The 6,433-nt window shown below is 36.8% G+C and overlaps 1 protein-coding gene across 5 annotated transcripts in view; it reads left to right on the top strand.

The window, feature by feature from the left end:
- STIL (STIL, centriolar assembly protein) overlaps positions 1-6,433 on the top strand; it is a 65,633-nt gene that overhangs the window by 46,710 nt on the left and 12,490 nt on the right. The gene's annotated exons all lie outside the window — the stretch shown is intronic.

Raw genomic sequence — 6,433 nt, forward strand, 5'->3', positions numbered from 1 at the left:
ACTTGGAAGGCTGAGGCGGAAGGATCGCCGGAACCCAGCAGGTCGAGGCTGCGGTGGCTGTGAGCGGCCACTGCACTCCAGTCTGGGCAACAGAGTGAGACTCCAACTCAAAAAAAAAGATTGAGAACCACCGCACTGCAAACAGAAAATATATGGGCTGAATTCAGAGTACTAAGAATCTAGTTTGTTCACAATATAGATTGATAATGGGGCATTGTTAGAGATTGGTTGAAAAGCAAAGTTGGCTTCCAAATTTCAGAGAACATTTTCAGAATCAGAAGTTGGGTTTATTTTAATAGATCATTAAAAGTTTTTATTATTATTGTAAAAACTTGTAATATTAAATTTATCATCTTAGTCATTTAAGTGTACAGTTTAGTAGTGTTAAGTATATTCACCTTGTTGTGAAACAGGTCTCCAGAACTTTTTCATCTTGCAGATTTGAAATTTTATACTTTATACTCATTGAACAACTCCCCTTTCTCCTGTTTCCCAACCCCTGGCAACCACCATTTCACTTTCTGTTTTTATGACTTTGAATACTTTAGATGCTGCATATAAGTAGAATCATGCAGTATTTGTCTTTTTGTGGCTGCCTTATTTCACTTAGCATAATGTCTTTAAGGTTCATTCATATTGTCGCATATGACTGCATTTCCTTTCCTTTTAAGGATGAATAATTGTTTTTGTTTTAAATAGAGTTGGTCTCACTGTGTTACCTGGGTTGTAGTACAGTGTTGCAATCATAACTTACTGCAACCTTAAACTCCTGGATTCAAATGATCCTTCCACCTCAACCTTCGAGTAGCTAGGACTGTAGGTGTGTGCCACCTTGCCCTGCTAATTCAAAAGGTTTTTTGTTTTGTTTTTTTAGAGACTAGTATCACTATGTTACCCAGACATCTGATCTAGAACTCCTTGGCCTCAAGTGATCCTCTGGTCTCAGTCTTCCAAAATGCTAGGATTACAGGAATGAGCCACCATGCCAGGCCTATATTTCATTTTACACACACACACATGCACATTTTCTTTATCCATTCATATTTGGATTGCTTCTAACTCTTGACTATTGTGAATAATGTTGCTGTGGGTTTGCAAACGTCTCTTTAAGCTCCTGCTTTCGATTATTTTGGATGTATACCCAGAGGTAGAATTCCTAGATCATATGGTAGTTCTTTTTTTTAACTTTTTAAGGAAAATTTATACTGTTTTCCATAGTGGTTGCTCTATTTTGCATTCCCTCCAACAGTGCATAGAATTTCTAGCTTCTTCACCTCCTTGCCATCCCTTGTTATTTTCTGTTTTTTTTGATAGTAGCCATTCTAGTGAGTGAGTGGTGTTACCTCATTATGGGTCTGATTTGCACTTCTCTGATTGGTGATTATTGAGCATCTTCTCTCTCTCGCTCTCTCTTTTTCTCTCTGTCTTTCACACACACACACACACACACACCTTTTTTGGAGACATGTCTATGCAGATTATTTGCCCATTTTTAAGTAGGGTTATTTAATTTTCTTTCTTTTTTTTGAGACAGAGTCCACTCTGTCACCCAGAGTGGTAGGTGCACCGGTCATGACTACTGCACCTTTGACCTGCTGGGCTCAGGTGATCCTTCTACTTTAGCCTTCCAAGTAGCTGGAACTATAGGCAAATGTCATCTGGCTAATTAAAAAAAAAAACTATTGTAGTGACAGGATCTTGCCAAGTTGCCCAGGCTGGTCTTGAACCCCTGGGCTCAGGCAGTTCTCTCACCTCCACCTTCCAAAGTGCTGGGAATATAGGCATGAGCCACCACCCCCAGCAGTCAGGTTATTTAATTTTTTATTGTTGAGTTGTTGGAGTTCTTTATGTAGTCTGAGTATTAATCCCTTACCACATATAAGATTTGCAAATATTTTCTCCTGTAAGGTTGTTTTTTTGTTTTGTTTTGTTTTGTTTGAGTTGGAGTCTCACTCTGTCGCCCAGACTGGAGTGCAGTGGCCGGGAGCGGCCACTGCAGCCTCGACCTGCTGGGCTCCGGCGATCCTTCCGCCTCAGCCTTCCAAGTAGCCGGAATTACAAGCGCGTGCTACCACGCCCGGCTAATTTTTTGATTTATTGTAGAGATGAGGTCTCGCCTGCCCAGGCGGGTCTCGAACCCGCGGGCTCAGGCAGTCCACTCACCTCAACCTCCCAAAGGTGCGGGATTACAGGCTGAGCCACCTAGCCTGGCTAGGTTGTTTTTTTAAGGAACTTTTTCTCTGTATATAAGATTTAATTCTTGATATCTAGTTTGGATACTAAAGGAAATTATGCAATGTAATTTCACTGAACTTTTTTTTGAGATTAGAATAAATTCACTTTTGTCTTTACTGATTTAAACAGTTTCATTTTCAGGAAGGAGGTGGACTGGCTGACTTGGAGAGCTTTCTGATTTTAAGACCAGTGTGTCTTTGTGTCTGAAATACCAAATGGTGATTATAATGATCTCTATTTATAAATTTTATTTTTTTTAATTAGCAATAAATAAACCCCTTGAGGAAGATACTTTGAAACTCTTCAAATATCCCCTTCTCAAACTTTTTTCCACTGACTTTGGTATCCATGTACAGATCTTGCCTTCTTACTACTACTATAGTGTTTTCCCAATGATGATTTTCTCTTCCTCATTCCTTCTACCTTCACAAATTGGAATTATTCTGTAAGGAATAAAGCTATTTCTTCTCTTCTATTTATTCATTTAGTTAATGCTAGTATGGACTCCTGGATATTTCTTTTATTCTGTGATTTATAATCCAGTACAATCATTATTTTGTTGGCTCCATTTGTTCTAGTTTTGACCATTGGAAGCTCTTTCAGGTTGACTTCTGTTTACTTTAGACAAGCCCCCATCCTTTTTGGAGCATGTTTCTTAATTTCTGGCACCACAAGATGTTCCAGATTCTTTTTTTTTCTTTTTTCTTTTTTTTTAATTCAGAGGACAGAAAAGCTCCCACAGTGGGAGGGGACCCAAAAGGGTTGCTTGTTCCAGGTTCTTATATTTTCCCTGCTCTGGCATGGAAACAACCATAGAAACCAGGAGCTCTGGTACCAGAAAATGGAATTTAGAAATCAAGATCTGGGCACTAGGTATGCTCATTGTTACTGTTGTTTCTGTGTTTTTGGGCTGTCTTAGCAGTCAGAAATATATGGTATGTCAATGTTGTTTTAGTTTTCATTTTTAAATTACACAGTATGTGAGTCTGAACACTGTTTCACGAGAGGGGTCATTTTATATCTTTGTGAATTGGCTAACTATATATTTTACTATTTAAAAATAGGTTTTTAGGTTCCTTACCTTAGGGTTTTCTTTTAAATTTTTTTGAGACATAATCAGGCTGGACTCAAACTCCTGGGCTCAAGCAGTCCTCCTGCCTCAGCCTCCCAAATAGTTGGGACTATAGAATTTGCCCTCAATTTTTAAAGTATTCTTCATGTATCAGAGGTGCTAGCTCCTTGTGATATATAGTGTGAATATTTTCTCCTGGTTTGTCAGTTGTCTTTTGGCTTTGTTTATGATGTTCTTTGCCATGTAAAATTATTTTATGCAGTCATATTTATTGGTCTTTTCTTAGAATTATATCTTGACTGGTGTTTTATACAGATTCAATTCAGCTAATTTTATTGAGCATATCGGGTACCAAATGTGTGCTTGGCATTTCATATCAAGTTAAAATCAAACAATGTAGAGAAATTGTACATAACCTAAGTTTTAAAGATGAAGTATGGTTAGAAAAATCATACTGTGTCTATAAAATGAAAATAAAAACCAATATATTTGTATATACCCCGCTAATTTTTATGTTTTGTAGAGACAAAGTCTTGTTATGTTGCCTGGGCTAGTTTCAAACTCCTGGTCTCACACAGTCTTCCTGCCTCAACCTCCCAATGTGCTGAGATTACAGGCTTGAGCTACCACACCTGGCAAAATGAAATATTATAAAGATTAAAACTTGTTTTTAAGGTTTTGTAATGAAATGGGACAATGATCATGATATAGGGTTTTAAAAAGCAGCTTCCAAAAGTTTTTATTATATGGTGCAGTGTTTCGGAGAAAACATATGTCATCTATAGGAAAAAGTACAGTTGGAAATACTCTACAAAGGTTATCTAACAGTGGTTCTCTCTAGGTAGTAAAATTATCTATGAGTTTAATTTCTTCATACATAGTAGGTTAGTTGCCTAACCTCTCTGTGTCTCAATTTCTTCACCTGTCAAGTGGAGGTAATATATAATATCTATCTCATAGATTTTTTTGGTAAAGATTCTAAAAGGTGATGCCTGGCCCATAATGGCCCATAATAAGCCTTCTACTAGCTGATATTGATTATTATAACTTTTTTTAAAAACAAGAACCACAGATTACTATTCTGACAAGTAATATGATTTTAATACTGCTTTTTCTAGTTATTTAAAAATATGTTTTATTTTCTAATTTTAAAAGTAATACTCATTTTATAAAAGTAGAAAGATGTATAACCATAAAGAAGAAAAGGAATACCACCAAGTGATTATAAATGGTAGCTTATAAACTTATTTGACAAGAATCTTGACTATTTTATTTTCAATTTTATTTTTAAAATTATCATATAAAATTATCTGTATTTATCATTCACAACATGATGCACACATTATATAATGGTTAAATCTAGCCAGTCAACAAATGCACCTCACATAGTCACCTCTCCTATGGTGAGAACACTCAATACCTACTCTCCCCAGCATTTCTCAAGAATAAGATATATTATTATTAACCATAGTTACCATGCTGTACAGTAGATCTCTTGAACTTATTCCTCCTATCTGTGAATATATATTTTTTGACCAACATCTCTCGATTCAGCGTCCCCCAACCACCACAGCCTGGTAACCATCATGCACTCTCCTCCTATGGGATCAACTTTTTAAAATATTGCATGAGTGAGATCATGCAGTATTTGTCTTTCTGTGCCTAACTTATTTCATTTAACATAATGTCCTCCAAATTCATCCTTATTGTCATTAATGGCAGGCTTCCTTCCTTTTTTATGGCTATATAGTATTCCAATGTATGTATACTATGTCTTCTTTATTCATTTATCTGTTGATGAATACTTCGGTTGATTCCATATTTTGACTACTGTGAATAGTGCTACAGTAAACATGGGGGTGGGATGTCTCTTCAACATACTGATTTTACTTCCTTTTGATATATGATGGGGGATCCAAACAAACCCGGAATTTATCTATAAAATATGTGTATTTATTCTTACACATTTAAACTTCAGTTCTCTTTAAAGTACTCTCAGTTTGATGCAATACATCTATTGAGACCTTTTCCACTGCTCAAAACAATTTTTGAACTTGTCAATTTTGATGTCTTTTAGTGCTTCAGCTATTTTTTGTTTCACCTCTTCCACATCAGCAAAATGTTTCTCTTTGAGGACTTTTTTCATCCAGGGAAACCAAAAAAAGTAGTTTGGGGCAAGATCAGGTGAATAGGGAGGGTGGGGCATAGGGGTCATGCTGGTTTGGGTCAAAAACTGCCGAACACTCAGTGTGGTGTGAACAGGTGTGCTCATAAATCACCCATCATGAAATGGGCAAATGTGTTGAAAGAATCTCCAAAAAATAATTCACTGAAGCCAAACACAGCCTTTCACAACAATGCCAGCTGGTACACTGACGCCAATGGTTCCTAGAACACTTACTTAATGGGGAAAACCTGTATTACAAGGGGCCTGCCCTTTAAAAAGATAATTCTGTTATTGTTATTATTTTTGGAGGGAATTTCCTCTCATACCTCTCATACCCAGTAGTAGGACTGCTAGAGCATATGGTAGTTCTAGTTTTAATATTTTGAGAAACCTCCATACTGTTTTCCATAATGGTTGTTCTAACTTACATTCTCATTGATGAAGTGCAAGGATTTCTTTTTTTAATTTTATTTTAAAGATGTGGGGTACAATTCAAGATTATGTGTACAAGTGGTCATCATACAGGTAAAGTTTGGGCTCCTTTTCTTTACTATTATTTTAAAACTTGAAGTGAACAAATAACATTATCTTACATTTTCAAGTACTCTAAAAATTTCCATTGCATCAAGTTCAGGATAAATCAACAGGTTTTTTCAACCTTCAAAGTTGTCTTTAGTTTATATGTAGCTTGTCAAGATGGGGTGTTTAAATAATATCACTAAGAGCTGAAAATACAAGCCAGATTCTGCTTGAGTCTTTTTTTTTTTCTTCCCTCCCTCTCAGTTTAAGCCCCACCCCCTAAAGTCTTAATCCTTTCTTTCTTTTTTTTTTGAGTTGGAGTCTCACTCTGTTGCCCAGACTGGAGTGCAGTGGCTGCTTCCGGCCACCGCAGCCTCGACCTGCTGGGCTCCGGCGATCCTTCCGCTTCAGCCTTCCAAGTAACTGAAACTACAGGCGCG

Source organism: Carlito syrichta, unplaced genomic scaffold, assembly GCF_000164805.1.
Source record: "Carlito syrichta isolate Samal-C Ts95f unplaced genomic scaffold, Tarsius_syrichta-2.0.1 Scaffold123377, whole genome shotgun sequence".
In the NCBI taxonomy this organism is placed as follows: Eukaryota; Metazoa; Chordata; class Mammalia; order Primates; family Tarsiidae; genus Carlito; species Carlito syrichta.